Source organism: Lontra canadensis, unplaced genomic scaffold, assembly GCF_010015895.1.
Source record: "Lontra canadensis isolate GAN:19392208 unplaced genomic scaffold, GSC_riverotter_1.0 scaffold115, whole genome shotgun sequence".
Taxonomy (NCBI): Eukaryota; Metazoa; Chordata; class Mammalia; order Carnivora; family Mustelidae; genus Lontra; species Lontra canadensis.
Window position 1 is genome coordinate 1,153,637 of NW_022631109.1, and position 17,440 is coordinate 1,171,076.

The 17,440-nt window shown below is 37.9% G+C and overlaps 1 protein-coding gene across 2 annotated transcripts in view; it reads right to left on the reverse strand.

Moving 5' to 3' along the window:
- Positions 1 to 17,440, reverse strand: part of LRRC4C (leucine rich repeat containing 4C) — a 1,149,700-nt gene that overhangs the window by 173,627 nt on the left and 958,633 nt on the right. For both annotated transcript variants that reach the window (XM_032840678.1, XM_032840672.1), the window contains exon 7: positions 7,767 to 7,864. The gene's annotated coding sequence lies outside the window, so the exon portion shown is untranslated. The remainder of the gene's footprint in view (positions 1 to 7,766; positions 7,865 to 17,440) is intronic.

Consider the following 17,440-nt stretch of genomic DNA (forward strand, 5'->3'; position numbering starts at 1 on the left):
CTGCCGTAGACAACCACTAATCTACTTTCTGTCTCTACCAATTTGCTTATACTGTATTCAAACTGATATGGAACTGTATCCATGCCATGTTCAACATTTTGTATAAATGGACTCATACCGTATGTAGTTCTTTTGTCTCTGGTTTCTTTCATCGAGACAAATGTTTTCAAGGTTCATCCATGTCAGAGGATGTACTAGTACTCATTCCTTTTTATTATCAAATAATATCCTGTTGTAAGGATACACCACCTTTTATCCCAATTATTATCATTGCTGGACACAGTAGTTTTGTCTGAAGAGGAAAGAAAGCAAAGGAGCAGAGGTATTATCTTAATGGTTGTATAGCAACCCAGAAGTGGCAGGGAATTATATTTAACCAGATAAGGGAAAGGGTGGTTGAAAAAGGTGAAAATTTCATGGGCACATGCCATCAACTCATATGCTTCCTTGGAGCCGGCCCCACCTAGGCTCTGAAGAAAAACAAGAGGATTCCTTCCTTCTATACAGAAGCAACCTAGTACAGAAGAATTTCCTCCTTGCTCACTACTCCTGTTAGCATCAGCAAGTCATGTATGTCCTTAAATTAATCGGTTTCCTCCAAAACTCTCGTCACCCCTCCACTTACCCCCTCCAGCCCTGGGCTCACCTCATGGAAGCCTACTGTGATGATCATACATGAATGAAGGTAGAATTACTTAGCTAACTGAAATTTTTTTTTTTAGAGTGTATTTTTTTTATTAAATTGAAACATTTTTTAAATGCAGAAATGTTTCAGTAGTACATTGTGCTAGAGGCATTTTAAATGTTTTCTGATGACCAAAATATTTTATAGAGATCCCTGAATTTCTTAGGAATTAATAGGTAAATAAAAAACAAATAAAACAAATAAGGACCTCCAGTTAGCCATTGTGGTTTGTTGCAAATGAAGCCTAAGTACACTCAGATTCCGTGGCAAGGAGGACTCTACCCTATTCATCACTGTGCGACATCGTTCGCCACAATTCCTAGGATATGGCGATGTCTCAAAGCACTTGTTTTACTGAAGCAAAACTAAATTGTGTAAGACAGTGCATCAGTCAGTGCGCACAAGATTTTCATGTTACATTCTTAATAAAACCGTAAAGAGGTATTACTGATAAAAGCCTAGCTGATATTTACAGAGCAAGTACTATGTGCCAGACAGTGGGCTAAGATCTGTGCCTGCATCCACTCGCAGTAGCCTTCCTTCCCTAAAGGACCTGAAAGCAAGGGAAGTAAACAACTTTTTCAAGTTTGAAAAGTAATTGGCAAAGCAGATGCTTTAACCCTGTTTGATCTAAAGCTCAAGCCTTTAAAAAGGATTTGGGTTTTATTTGTATTTATTAGAATTAGGTATAATAATTGCATGTCATCTCATATACAAAGACTTTAGATTCCAAAGGAAGGACCTGGAGTGGGTATTTTGTTTCTAAGACTCCACTTAGAAATATGCTGGAAAACATACGTATCAGTTCTGATATTTGATCCCTGCCTGGGTGTTTCACCTGAGCTCTTTCTAATTCAAATTATATTCCTTCACGATACTGAGGACTCCTCAGATTCTCTGTGAAACGATCTCTGCCAAGACAGAAAATGTCTCCATATTCTGTGCCACAATACTTTATTTTGTCATTTTTTCCCCCAAACTTTTGAAAACTCAACTCATCCATGAAATCTTCTGCGATCGAGGTGGAAGCCACCCAGACATTCTGTTAATATCTTCAGTGTGATTGATATTTCCCTCCCGCAGTGTGGCAAGATAGCATATGCGTGTATGTGGGCAAGCGTATATATCTTTATGTTAATGTGCATCTGTTCCTCTCCTCGCTACCATATACTATTAAGATATTAAGATCCTGGGGTCTGTCCTTGCTTCCCTCCACAGAAGAGAACATTGATTCACCTGAGTAACCCCAGTGCTCAGTTCCCCAGCATGAAGTTCATGTTCCATAAACATTTATTGAATGAGTGAGTGAGTGCTCCATGATGACAGTGACAACCTTGAAGGAACATTCTCCTCGCACATGGGGGAAAATAAGATCACGTACAAATAGAACTGCAAATAGCTTGCCTTCTCGGGTATTTTATTTTTAAGCATTCTCAGCTGAAATGTGCTGTGGAATGGCTGAGACTTAGCAGGTAATTTTCATTTCACCTCTGTTTTCCAAATGGTTACCACTTACCAAATACAGCATACTTAAGAGCATGCTTTTCCCCTTTTGGGTACACCACTGCAATACAACACCAGATTCTTTCAGAGGTCTTTCCCTTCCCAGAGCTTTGGAGTTCATTTGTATCTTGCTATTTATCATGGCTATGTGAAAAAAGAAAACTAAGGAAGAACAATGGGGTTCTAATTCACCAACTGCCCTCTTTCATTATAAGATCAGAAAAATCAAAATTCTGAATCCTGTGTACCTCTTGCTTGGTTATGTCTGATGTTAGTTTTTTCAAATGATTACTATTACTTTAAACAGTCATCGTACATAAACGTTATAACGTGTTCTGCAAGAGTCAGAAGGTATGCCAATGATTACAATTGGAATCGTACAGCCTAGATTTTAATCTCACACCCATCTCCTTTCTATTTGAATGACCTTGAGGAGCAAGTTATTTAACTTCTCTTTACCCTTGAAGGAAGGTAGAGAGGGTGTTGTGAAGATTCACTGAAATAATTGGGACAAAGAGGCTTATGTCCCAATTATATGCACAGAAAGTCCTTCCTCCATTACTTTCACCTGCCATTTTTTATCATGGTGGTAACATAAGTAGACTGGGGTAAATAGATTCCTCCAAAACAGACCCATTCAAAACATCTTCGAGGGATTCCCAACTTTTCATGACACCAACACAGATCTATCCAAGAATGCTAGAAGGAAAACAATTTCCAGGGAACCTACAGCTACTGGGCTGTTCCTGTCTTAGCCTTAGGTACCAAAAACTAATTCCTCACCTCGGGGATACTAACTGTTCCATGAATTTGCGGTGGTGGTCGTTCCAATATCCCAGGAGAAGGAGTAGGGTCAATAACCTGGCATTACTGACCCAGGGGAAGGAGTAGGGTCAATAACCTGGATGAAAGAGGAGGGTCTTAGCCTGAAGGGCATTTACTTGAGCATTTAGTTGCTTCCATAGATTTGACATCGGTTATACAAGGGCTAACGCAATGCCTTGGTACCCTCCTTGAACATTTCCTTCAGCACTTTAGAGGACTGCAGAATTGTGAGTCTGTCCCTGCAGTCCCTCTGTCAATCATGCCCTCCTTTCACTGAGCCCCAAACACCTAGCACCCCAGTGGTGATCTTGGCTTTACTCTGTTGCTGAGCAGCATGATTATAGTGTAGTAGTGCTTTCACCTTTCAACCATCTTCAAAGTTTCTTCTTAATCCCTGGATCTGGGAATTATACCTTACATTCTTCTTGCATAGTCCTATTTGTAAATGATCAGCTGGTGTAGTTGATATTAGTTTTGAGTCCTTTTCCCCTTGCTTTTTAGCATATTACTAGAGGTCACTGCCCTTATAACAACAGGGGATGAAGAGATTAACACTGTTAGAGACCAGTACACCAGGAGTCATGGCTCAGCCCCATTCTAGGGAAAACGTGGTAGGTCCACAGGTCCACTCCCTGCTCAGGCCTCCTTCTGGTGGGAAAACAACATGGATCATAAAAAGATAGTGTTGTGCACCTGTCTTTTAATGACAGGAAAGTATCATTCCTTATCCTTTGAAAATTTTTTCCCTTTGCATTTTATTTTATTCTCTCAATTTGTTTTACAGGTCTATTTATTTCTTCTGTAGAGAAATAGGACATATAATAATCTCATGACTCAGATCTTTTCTACACATATAAATGTATAATATATAAATTGCTGGTATCATAGAATTTCCTATAATCGGATTTTCTAAATTAATAATATACTGTGGATATATTTCCATGTCTATACATTCAGAACAATGGCATCACCACTGATGATTATGTGGTGCCTTATTATATCATTAAAAGTCTTTTATTGCCAGATATATAGGTTGTTTCTGATATTTGCCGTGCTGCAATGATTGTGCATGTACAATGTCTTCATGAATTTGTCCCCTAATTTCTTTAAGATAAATCTTAGAAAAACACATGTTAGGTCAGGGGCAGCCTGACTTTTAAAGACTTTTGATAACATGTCATACTGGTCCCTGCAAAGGTTATACCAAGTTACTCTCTCAATAGCATTTTATAAAAATGTTCTCTGTCTACACTTTTGCTACTACTGAGTGTTTTAATTCTATTTTAAATTTAAAGGCCAAAGAGGAGGCATCTCATGGGGCTTGAGATCTCCCTGAGTGTGGCCACCTTAGATTTACGGTGTAAAGATTTGTTAACCAGGACCTGAGTCATGGGAATGTGGGCATGTTTTTTCTATTACCAAGAAATCTATGAATCAAATCTAATAACGATTTCAGTCACTACCAATACAGCCACATTTTAGAGACAACCCAAACTGGAAAAAGCTATATATTTTTTTTATCAAAAAATTCCCATGGATGTGATGATAGCAAATATCCTTTTAGTTCTCTTTAGATTGAGGCAATAATATTGTTTCACTTGAAATTACGTATCTCATTTTAAGCATTGGGGGATCTAATTTATAGATATGTTTCCAGGAATAAGTGGAACTCTATTTGTTCCCAAATAAAAATGTCAATCATAAAGTAACAGTCACTGCAACTTAACCACATAGATGTGTACTTTTTGTGTATGAATCACAGACCTGACAAGGCTATTTGAAACTTTCCTCATTACAGTCTGTTGCACCATCCATTTAACCACCTTATAGAAGATGATAATTCTCACTCTTTCTATTAGCGAAAAGAAGTCAGAAATAAAATTAACTCCTGATAGGGCTAGTTCATATTAAGATAAAAATTCCAAGTGGAACAAAAATCTCTATGCCAGTGTTTATGCAGAACAGAAAGGGAAGAGCTATGATAATTAATCAATGGAGTGGCTGTATTTTCTGATTTCCCCAAAGATTTTAATATTTGCTCTTGTCCCTTTCTGGAACAAAATACTCCACTGATCTAGGACCATTTTTTTTTCCTTCTTTAAAGGTCTTTATTGTTGTGAAAATCTTGTTAAATCTTGTGAAAGATTTTGAGGTTTGGCTTCCCCAGGGAAGTCCCAGTCTATTTTCTTACTATTTCTCTTCTCTCTTTCAGCATAATATTTTTGTTTGTTTGTTTGTTTGTCTGTTTGGAGGATTAGTCGCTTTACTGAATGAGTTTTACTTTCCCCAGGATCTAATTATAGCCGGGTATCTGGATGGGTATCCCAGCAGAAGGAAGCCATAGCTCCAAATTTGAGGGCTAAAACCAGATTTCATACTTGTCCCATTTCCATCCATTTCATAGCTCGCTGACAACAGTGGACAAGCCAAACAAATTCCTCAATATGTGCATTTGTGGTCATACTTCCTGACTGCCAAATCTTTAGGCACAGAAATGTCCTTGGGCCTTTCTACGTGTTTCTTCTTGAGATCACCTTCTCAATGACTAAATTTTCCTTCCCATTCCTCTTCCATGGTTTCATTAATTCAAGCATGGTTTTAGATACCCATTGGCCAAGATTACAACCCTGAATTGTTTTTGTTTGTTTTGTCGATTAAATGTAGCTGGCAGAATATTTTAAATTAAAAGGGCTCCCATTCCACACTTGAGTGAAATGGATGCAAGAAACCAGGCTCGTCTTTTAAATATCCGAAGTTCACACTCCATGTAGGAACACAGGTCTGGTAACAAAGGACAGTCCCTTCTTTTCAAACTGAGTAGAAGAAGGGATCAGGACTTTTATAGATTTAATCTTACTTTTAATCTTATGTAATAACTTGCAGGAGTATAAGTTTTGAGTGTTGGATTTAGTAGTCCTTTGACATTCTTTAAGGATATATCCAAGAGACCTTTGCTGATAACCAAAGAATATTAGAAGAAGATTCATTTACTCATTTTAGAGTGAGAGGGGTAGGGAGGGTAGAGGGGAGAGAGAATCCCAAGCAGCCTTCCCACTGAGTGTGGGGGCTGGCTTGGAGCTTGATTCTATGACCTCAAGATAACAACCAAAGTCAAAACCAAGAGCTGGGTGCCCAACCCACTGAGCCACGTAGGTACCCCATTAATAATCAACTTTCTAAATGGCAGTGCAATCCATACATTTTTGTAGATTACTCATGTTAAAAGGTGATATACCATCTATGCCAGGAGGTGGTATTGAATAATATCAAATATAAACCCCTCCTTCATGATGATATCCTATTTCATTTTTGAGAATTAATTCTTCCCCAAAATAAGTATTTCATGGTGTATTGGTAAATCCCGATGACTGTCCTTCCATTATAAGAGACAAAGTTGTCCTAATCTGTTATATTTTTTTCCTTTGCTAATCCTTAGCTAGTATAGGTAAGGGGAGGTAATATCACCAAAAGTGGACCAAATCAAGTGACCAAAATTAAAGTGAACTTATTCTTGCAAGAACTAGAATCCCAACCAAAGAAACACAAATATAAAAGAAATGGCATAGCATTCCTTCATTCTAGAGGCATCATCCAGTTGAAAATATTGAATGGGTCTTGCTACCAAGACTGCCTGCAGATGGTTGGTTTTGTTCTTGGTTCTGTACCAAGTATATCATTTTACTCTTACATTCATGCTTGCAATTCTTTTTCTATCCTTCTGCAAGTTCCCTTTCCTTGGTTTTACTTTTACCAATACATTTACCAACACATAAATCCAAGTAACATTGATGATTTATTAAGTTACAATGACAAATTCCCACTGAAACAAGTACACTGAGGAGCTACCAAAGCTCACTTACTACTTCATAAACTGTTCCCTCCACAACTTCTTTACAGAATAATTTAATAGTATGCCTGAAAAATTAAAAATTATCTAATGAGCTTTACTTTAGTAGCTAAAACCATAAATGCCAGTGGTCTGCCATAGAGTCATCTGCTTTGTAACAATACAGACAAATGCCCATTGAGATTCTGAAAAGAAATGACTGCTCACAGACAGCTGGTAGCAATTCTGCCTTGAATCTGGCTAGCTCCTTAAAGCAGGAGAAATCATGGTGCTGTGGTTGACTCCCTCACCCAGGAGAAATTTTTTTTACTGTGCTATTGAGTTAAGAAAATCCTGATGCAATCTCTAAGGGCCCTTCTTTTTTGCAGGTCACTCCTACACAGCGGTATGAAGGAAGAATATTTATTCCCTATTTCATTTTTTTTTTTTTTTCATCTGAAGAAAACTCCGCCATAGTATTTCTCCTGGATTCTTTTACTCCATTTACTCTCTCCTCTTCTTGGTCATTAGACTTGTTTATTTGATTGGTGAACTCGGGAGCAAGATCTTTTGTCAGTTATAGTTTAACCCATTCTCTTCACTTGTATATTTAGAGCAGGCTGCTCACAGATGCATTTGAGTTAGCTACTCCATACTGGAAATTTTATAGTCAGGCTGCCATGTCCATGTCAGATGCCCTTGGTCTGGATAGATGAATCTACCCAAGTCTGGGGTTCAATGCTAGGAAGCCTATTTCAGCCATACACTGAAACAGCATCCTTACATACTAACTACATCATTAATAAAAATGTCATCTACCTCTCCATTTGCCTATTCTTTTTGACTTACTAAACCTCACTTTGTTCTGAACATGGGCAGCTAGAATGGAAACTCCAAGAGAACAGATTAGTAGTGCTTGGAACTTACCTTATCAAAATTTCTCTGACGGTTCCTGATCTTCCTGAGAAAACCCAAAGAATTTAAAGAAGTGTTCTGGATTTCAGCAGATGATGTTTATCTTACACCTGGAGTAAGACAACACAAATATATTTTAAATCATACCACGAATGAGAACAATTTAGGGTAGACATTCCTGCCTGCCAACCTCACCCAATAGAATCAATGGATACAGTTTTCATCTAACCTAAGTACAAAGATTAGATATACATATATATAGGTGATTATATGGGTCTATATATGTACATAACACATATGTACTATATATGTATATATATAGTTGCATACATATAACCCATATGTGTACACACACACAGTTGCTTTGGTGTGTCTATCCTAGATTTGCTAGTCTTTCTTTTGTTAGTGTTCACTGAATTATTTCATTAAAATGTGCCATATGTATTTCATTGGAAAATATTTTTATCTATAGATAACATTTTGAACATACATTTGAGGGACTTCTTGTTCTACCTCATCCTTTTGTCATGAGTTCAAAACTATACAGACAATTATCACTTTGTTTCAAATCTAATTGCCAGATGGACATAGAGAACTATAAAATACCCACTGTAACTTACAGATTTCTCAGTTAGATATAGCAACAAGAAAATCAGTAAATATAGGCATTAGATTGAGAGCTGTAAATGGATTCAATTAATAACCCTGCCATAATTAATCAGGCAGTTTGGGCAAGTGTCCAAACCTCACTGGGTTTTAATCTCTCCATGTAAAAACTTAAAGGCTTTGTACAAAGTTGCTCCTGAGGCCCCTTCTATCTTTCACATTTTGTGATATTTTTCTTCTAAAGATGTGGTTTGATATAGGCAGAATGGTTAGGAAGAATTTGTGGTAGTAGAACTACCATGCTTAGAAAAAGCTTGAATTTTTATAAATTTATCATATGGACCTAATTACTGGTTTCAATCTCTGCTGGGTAATTAATTACTTGTAGTTAAATGATACTAAGGTGACTGTAGTTAATTAATTTCAGGTTCACCTATTGATTTGAAAAAATCAATTGTGTATCTCACAGAGCTGAGTAAATCTGATTTTGGACTCACAGGATTCATGATACTTTGGCACCTGATGACCAGTGATTCACTGTCTATCTATCTTTCTGCTATCCTAATGTTGAGCAGAAGAATCTGGAATTCTGAAGAAACTGGAAAAACTGTGGGCAACTTATAAGCTAGTTTACATAATTTGGCATTATATCGTGACTCCCACCCTCCTGCCCCCCTCAGGTATCTCCCAAGGGGGGAAAACGTTTCTGAGTGAAATATTCATACCTAATTAGTGTTCTGTATGTCATTGTCTTGCAAAAACAAAACAATTCCTAAAATTGGGAATTGAGCAGTAGCTGAAATTACTACTTACAAGGGTAATTTAAAAACTAACACATGAAATTTTTTGCTGTTGTTGTTATTAGAATCACAGAGACTCATTTAAACCTGTACCATATGTCCGACACTGGGATAAACTATCTACATTATTTTACAGATTAAGCCTCACAATGACCCTGTGAAAATTTTGAATTAATGATCCTTATTTTATAGATGAAGAAACTGAGGCATGAGCCAATTGTACAGAAAGAATAGGAGGCATAGTTAGCAGGTCGTTGTGAGACTAGAACAATCCTCCTTCTTACCATCCCATATATCCTAACACTGTAAAAGCTTGTTGGCTATATCTGTGCCAGTAAATATTCCATCTCAATAGTTCCTCTCATGTCTGTATTTATGGGAGCCTCTGAATGCACTGGTTAATATAATTTTGATATAAGGAGGCCTTCTCTGATTTCTTTCCAGGTCTATGATGTTTGTATTTCATTTCTATGTTCAGGGGAACAAAATGTTGCTTTTTCCATCTTTTAGCTTGAGTTCTCTGCCTGATACTTAGCATGTTTCAAAAAAATGTGTTGATAGCAGGATGCTTACTATGGACCCATCTTTGTATAGGGAACTGAGCTAGGTAGGGCTGCCTGCAGGGGCAGAAACATTGGGTATAAAAAAGCATCGTGGTGGGTGGCTGTGAAGAGAAGAACTGGCCAGAGGGTTTGTTGATCAGACCAAAGAGAATCCTATAGACTCGTAGAATGTGGAGCTGGAAGAGGCTTCACTAACTAACTAGTTCAAATTTCACAATGCTTAGCTGAGAGAAGTAAGAGACAAGGTATTCATGAATTAGCGAGCAGGTTTCTGGGTACCACCCATTCACCTAGCTTCTCAATAGCCTTAACAAATGATCCATTGTAGGTTTATGTGAATCGCTTAAGAACAGAAATTCACTGTTGAAGGCTTGTATATCTCAGTCACCTTGTTTTTGGTTTAAGACCCAAAGAGCTTAGTGATTGTGAGAAAGACCATGGGGTCATACCAACCTGAGTCCTAGAGCAAGCAACATCACTTTCTACTTGTAGAACTTTAGGAAAGGCTTAATCTTTCCATAGAACAGTTTCCTAATCTATAAAACAGGCTTATGAGAGTAGCCCCTCTCTGTTGCTTTGAGGATTATGTGAGAACTTTTTTTTTAAAAAATGGTTTTTAAAAAATATTATTTATCTATTTATTTGAGAGATAGAGAGAGAGAGCACAAGCAGGGTTAAGTGGCAGAGGGAGAAGCAAGCTCCCCACTGAGCAGGAAGCCGGATGCAGGGCTCCATCTCACATGACCTGATCCAAACCAGATCCAACCAGATCATGACCTGAGCCAAAACCAAGAGTCAGACACTCAACTAACTGAGCCACCCAGGCATCCTCCTGTGATAACTTTTCATAAAAGACTTTGCATCAAGGTCCAGCACAGAGTAAGTAAAGATATACAAAATTTCCAGTTATCATCCTCATCATCACCATAATTTCTCTTATGTGAACCTAATATAATGAGACATTCTTTGAAAATAGTGCTTTCCTTTTAAGTAAGGACATATAAATCCCAATGAAAGAAGATTCTGGCTGAAAACTAACAAAATAGAATGAAATCACCAGCACGGTCATAGAGACTTTTCGTGTCTCCTCAGTGACATGGGAAAGACACCAATCTCTGTACATATTTGAAATTCTATGTGTAAAACTGTGAAAGAAGAGATTCAGAAATTGATCTTTTTGCTCAGGACTGTCCAAATCAATTCCACTCAAAGGCAGACGTTCTCATTGCTTCTCATAGCTAGAACGTGTAACTAAAACAAATGATTTTACACAATGAAAAGGGAGAGAAAAATAGAAAGCTTCACTCTTTCTCTTAATCGAAAGTTGATGTGAAGGGATGTCCATTTGGATTCTGCTGTTAGAAAGCTCAGTTACGCAATAGTCATCCAAAAATAGTACCACATCAATATGACATGTTTTAAATTTATATTAACATTTAAATTAATGAGAGGCTTAATGTGAATTATGGAGCTTTAGATGTTTAGGACTATATCCTTTCTTGCCAACTTGGAACAGGGTCTATTGACTCACCTTCTCAGTCTCATAAACAGGCTTCCAGACTTTGTGTGTTTTCAGTGCCAGAGGATTTTCAGGCTGGTGAACGATGCCATATTGACATCACCAGGGAATGAAATTGGCCCTCTTCACTGAAGACGGAAAATGCTCCCAGCAACTGCACACACCTTCTTTGAAGGGCAGTTTGCCATAGATGATCGTCAGGTCTGGGAATGGTCTGGGATGGAAGCTTACTGCCCCACTCCTCCTTTTCTCCCCATTCATCTTATCCAACAAATATTTCTAGAATATCTACTACAGACACAGAACTGTGCTGAAACAACAGATTCTACTTCAAGGAACTCATGATCTATTGAAGGATACAGTCACATATGTGAATGATTCTAGAATAATATCACACACTCCATAATGAAAGAAGGTACATACTGGGTGCTGTCAGAGGCACCTGAGTCAGACTGGAGGAGAATCAAGCCTGAAGAAATGAGGCTTGAAAGGCAAGTAGGCATTAGTCAGTCAATCAAAGAAGAGCAGGAGCCTCATCATTCAGAGGGGAGAGCCTATACAAGAGACTAACAGCTTTGTTTAAATAAACAAGAAATTCTGAATGAATAGTGTGAGAGGTGGCATAAAGGCAGTGTGTGTGTGTGTGTGTGTGTGTGTGTGTGCAAATACACATACAAGTGTGGGTGTAACAAATTAACATGCATAGTTAGATGATTAGGCAGGGACAAGTTTAGAGACATCTCATATGCCAGGCTAAGGAGTGTGGGTTCCACCTTTAAAATGATGCAGATGCAGAGTTCTGATGTAGTTTTGTTTGTTTGTTTGTTTCTAAGATTTTATTTATTTATTTGACAGAGATCACAGGTAGGCAGAGAGACAGGCAGAGAGAGAGGAAGGGAAGCAGGCTCCCCGCCGAGCAGAGAGCCCGACTGGGGGCTCGATCCCAGGATCCTGGGATCATGACCTGAGCCAAAGGCAGAGGCTTTAACCCACTGAGCCACCCAGGCGCCCCTGTTTCTTTGTTTTAATAATCCTTCTGTACAGGGGCTCCTGGCTGGCTCAGTCGTTAGGTATCTGCCTTCGCTCAGGTCATGATCCCGGGGTCCTAGGATCAAGCCCCACATCGGGATTCCCACTCAGCAGGAAGCCTGCTTCTCCCTCTCCGACTCTCCCTGCTTGTGTACCCTCTTGCTGTGTCTCTGTCAAATAAATAAATAAAATCTTAAAAAAAGAATAATAATTCTGTACAGAGAAGTTTCATGTTCACAGCAAAACTGAGCAGTAAGTAAAGAGAAATAGATCTCTTAACCCCACACATGCAAAACCTCTCCCACTATGGATGTCCCACACCACACTGCTATATTTGTTGCAAGTAATGAACCTACACTGAGACATCACTACCACCCTAAGTCCATAGTTCACTTTAGAATTCACTCTTGGTGTTGTACAGTCTATGAGACTTGACAAATGTGTAATGACATAGATCTACCATTGCAGATTCAAACGAAGTAGCCCTAAAAATTTTTCGAAAATAATACATAGTTGCAATCAGAGCATACAACCTTTTTAGACTGGCTTCTTTCACTTAAATATATGCATTAAGTTCTTTCCATATCTTTTTATGGCTTGATAGCTTATCTTTTTTTTTAGTGCTGAATGGTATTTCCTTTTCTGGATTTACCACAATATATTTATGCACTCACTTACTGAAGGGCATCATGGTTGCTTTTATGTTTGCACACTTATGGACAAGACTGTTAGAAACATCTGTGGGTAGGTTTTTGTGTGGACACAAGTTTTCAGTTCCTTTTGGGTAAATGCCAACTAGTGCAACTGTTGGATCACGTGATAAGATGTTTAGTTTAGTTTTGTAAGAAACCACCAAACTGTCTCCCAAAGTGGCTGTAACATTTTGCATTCCTACTAGCAATAAGTGAGTCCCTGCTGTTCCACATCCTCACCAGGATCTGGTGTTATCAGTGTTTTCAATTTTGGCTACTCTAGTAGGTATGTAGTGGTAGCTCCTCATCATTTTAATTTGCATTTCCCTGATGACACATGCTGGTGGAACAACTTTTCATACATTTATTTGACATCTGTATATCTTCTTTGATGAGGTATCTGTTCAGATCTTTGGCTTGTGTTTAATGGGGTTGTTTTCTTACTGTTGAATTTTGAGAGTTTTGCATATTATATATCTTATACATATTAGCTCATTATCAGATGTGTTCTCTCTTCTCATTGTCTCAACAGTGTGTCTCATAGAGCTGAAATTTTTAATTTTAATGAAGTTCACTTTATCGATTATTTCATTCACGGATCATACCTCTGGTGCTTTGTCTAAAAAGTCATTGCCATATCCACTGTCATCGAAGATTTTTCATATGTTATCTTCTGGGAGTTTTATAGTTTTGCATTTCACATTTAGGAGGATGACATATTTGGAGCTAATTTTTGTGACGGGTGCAAAGTCTGTGTCTAGATTCTCTCTTTCTCTTTCTTTTTGGCATGTGAATGTCCAGTTGTTCCAGCTCCGCTTATTGAAAAGACTATCTTTTCCCCATTGTATTGCCTTTTCTCCTTTGTCAGAGATCACTTGACTATGTTAATGTGCGTCTATATCTGAGCTTTCTAGTCTGTTACGATGTCCTATTTGTTTACTCTTTCAGCAATATGACATGGTTTTGATTACTGTATCTTTTTTTAAAAAGATTTTATTTATTTATTTATTTATTTATTTGACAGAGAGACAGAGATCACAAGTAGACAGAGACACAGGCAGAGAGGGAGGGGGAAGGAGGCTCCCTGCTGAGCAGAGAGCCCATTGGCTACGGGACTCTGAGATCATGATGTAAGCCAAGAGGCTTAACCTACTGAGCCACCCAGGTGCCCTTGATTGCTATATCTTTATAGTAAGTCTTGAAATTGAGTAGTGTCCATGCTCCGATTTTGTTTTTCTCCTTCAGTATTGTGTTGACTATTCCCCCTGTTTTGCCGTTTCACATAAGCTTTGGAATTAGTTGTCAGTATCCAAACTTGCTGGGAGTCTTATTGGAATTGAATTGAATCTATAGATCAAACTGGGAAGAGCTGATGTCTTGACAAGATTGAGTCTTCCTTTCATTTATATGGAATATCTGTCCCTTTATTCAGTTCTTCTTTGATAACTGTCAAAGAAGTTAGTTTTCTTCATGTAGATCTTCCCTATATTTGGTTAGATTTATACTTAAATATTTCATTTTCCTTGGTACTAATATAAATAGTAATGTGTCATTAATTACAAATTCCACTTGTTCATTGCTGGTATATGGGAGAAAATACTGACTTTTGTGTATTAGCCTTTTATCTTGCAACCTTGCTATAATCACTTATTAATTCCAGGAGTTTTTTTGGTTGATTCTTTCAGATTTTCTAATAGATGAGCAAGCCATCTGCAAAGTTTTCTTTCTTCCCAATCAGTATATCTTTCATTTCTTTTTCTCATCTTAGTGAATTACCTAGAATTCTGATTTAAGAAATATCACTTTGGCAACATTGTGGAGAATAGGTGAAATGTGAGCTATTCTTTCTCCAGAACATTGTCAGATGTTAAAGTACGCCTTAGTAAACCCCTGATGGACCTCTTATGATACCAGATGTAAGACATAGGTGGTGGAGAATGTCAAGGAATCAGTTATTCCAGGCCTCGTGGCTTTCCTTTTGACTGTCGAGTGATATGGGTCAAGGAACTAGAATTAGCAATGCTGTTCCTATGTTCTACTACCCTAGTTCATTTTTGCAGAAATACATTTATTGAACACAAACTAGATAACAGGAAAAGTATTAGATCCTCTGACAGAGTGATAAATAAGCCATCATGGTGCCTGCCCTCAAGAAATTTACATTTTGGTGAGACATGAGAAAGAATAATTAAGGAAATAAAAGATATTTAGAGATTATGGTACAAAATATTGAGAAATAAACAGGATGTTGTGATAGTAATTAGCATGGGGTTAGTCAGTGTTGCTTTAGTTGTAAAGAGGGTGAACTCTGGGCAGGGACTCACTAGATTCAAATTCCAGTTCTGCCACTTCCCATTTTGTTATGTTGTCAAGATCCTATGCCTCAATTTCCTCATCTGTACAATGAAGATAAATATTTCACTTCATAGGGTTGTTGTGAAAATTAAATGAGATGATAAATGTACAGTAAGCAGCCTTGTGCATGGCACATAGAAGTCCTCAAAATTATTAGCTATTATTATAGTTGTGGTTACTATTATTATTCTGTGCTTAACATTACTATTCTTTGGATAGCTTGATAAGAGAAGCTCTCTTTCAAAGGGTGAAATTTGAGCTTCAGCCTGAAGAATGAGAAAGAGTTTACCATGCAAAGAACTTTAGAAAGAGTGTTTACATAATTTTCTAGATAGAGCCAGCAACAAGTGTGAAATTCTTGAAAAAAACGTTAAAATGTCTTCAACTTACTAAGACTACCTCAGGGTAGATAAGAGTGATATTATGTAAGTTCCAGCTTCTTAGGCTTTGACTCCAGGAAGAGGGGATCACTTGTCTCCATCAAGAACCCATAATCCAGGGGCACCTGGGTGGTTCAGTCGGTTAAGTGGCTGCCTTTGGCTCAGGTCATGATCCCAGGGTCCTGGGACCGAGTCCCACATCGGGCTCCCTGCTCAGCGAGGAACCTACTTCTCCCTCTCCCTTTGCCCCTGCTCATGTGCACAGTCTCTCTCTCTCCCTTTCTCTCTTTCAAATAAGTAAATAAAATCTTAAAAAAAAAAAAAAAGAACCCATAATCCAGAGGTCATCTGCTAGAATTATGTAAGAAAAGTCACATTCCAGAGATGGCTACCAAGACTTTTGTCCATCTGTTGATAAACACCAGGTGACCTGATCTTAGAAACTATTAAACTGGTATTTGTTGGCAAATAAGTATCTTGATATTTGGCATTATGAATAATATAAATAAGCCTTTATTGATAAAATTAAAGGTATTTATGATATATGGAATTGACCTATGTTTTTTGGGATACTCTTCACATTTATTTTTAACACAGTTTACGAATCTAGTGGGGCATGAAACTTAAACCCTTAGGTTAGGGAAGATACCCCAGGCTTGATCCATAAATGGTTTTCTGTCTAGGCATGAGTTAAAGTAACATTTCATTGGGTGCTCCTACTTTAAGGGTATATCAATTCTGCCTCTGGAATGGTCTGCTGATGACATGGGGAACAGCTGAAAGAAGAAAAAGATGTAACTTTGTTACATTAAAAAGGTGTTTTTTTGTTTTTTTTTTTTTTTTTAATTTGAGAGAGAGAGTGAGAAAGCATGAGAGGGAAGAAGGTCGGAGGGAGAAGCAGACTCCCCATGGAGCTGGGAGCCCAATGTGGGACTCGATCCTGGAACTCCAGGATCCTGACCTGAGCTGAAGACAGTTGCTTCACCAACTGAGACACCCAGGTGCCCCTTTTGTTTCAGCAGGTTGTTGTTGGAACTATTTTGTGCTCACTCACTAAGACAATCATATATGTCTTATAAATATCTGTGTATTTGTCAAAATTCGATCAGTAGCTTTGTTTTATTATTACTTAGTACTGAGGGTATAGTTAACCCTTACCTAACTTGGCTTCTTTGCCTATTTTTGCTTATCTACCCAAAAATGTCTTTGTATTCTTTGCCTATCTACCCAAAAAAGTTTAGTGCCTATGTGTTGTGCAGGACCAACTCAGCTTAGATTAATTTGCAACATTTTCCATGTCCGAAGAGCAAACAGGAAACTGTGGCGTCTTGTGTGTGATAAGACAGACACTGTGAGATATTGGTATTGGGAGGTAGGCAAGAAACAAAGAATGCAGGAACTTGTAGCTCCTGATAACATTTTTGGACTTAATTCTCAGTGTAACAGGAGTTCTCTAAGATGTAAGAAAAGAGTGCCACTGATCTGCTTTGCATTTTTAAAAGATAATATAAACCAGCATGTAGAAAATGAATTGTAAGAGTTGAGTGCAGGGAGAAAAGTTAAAGAATATTGCAGAAATCCAAGCAGGAGTGATAAAGGCTGACACACAGTGATAGAAATGCATAGGAAAAATGTGGAAGGACTTTAGACATATTTTATAAGAAATCCCATCAAGATTTGCTCATGGATTGGAAGTGAAAAATTTAACATGGTAAGACTCCTAGGTTTGGGGCGACTGTTGG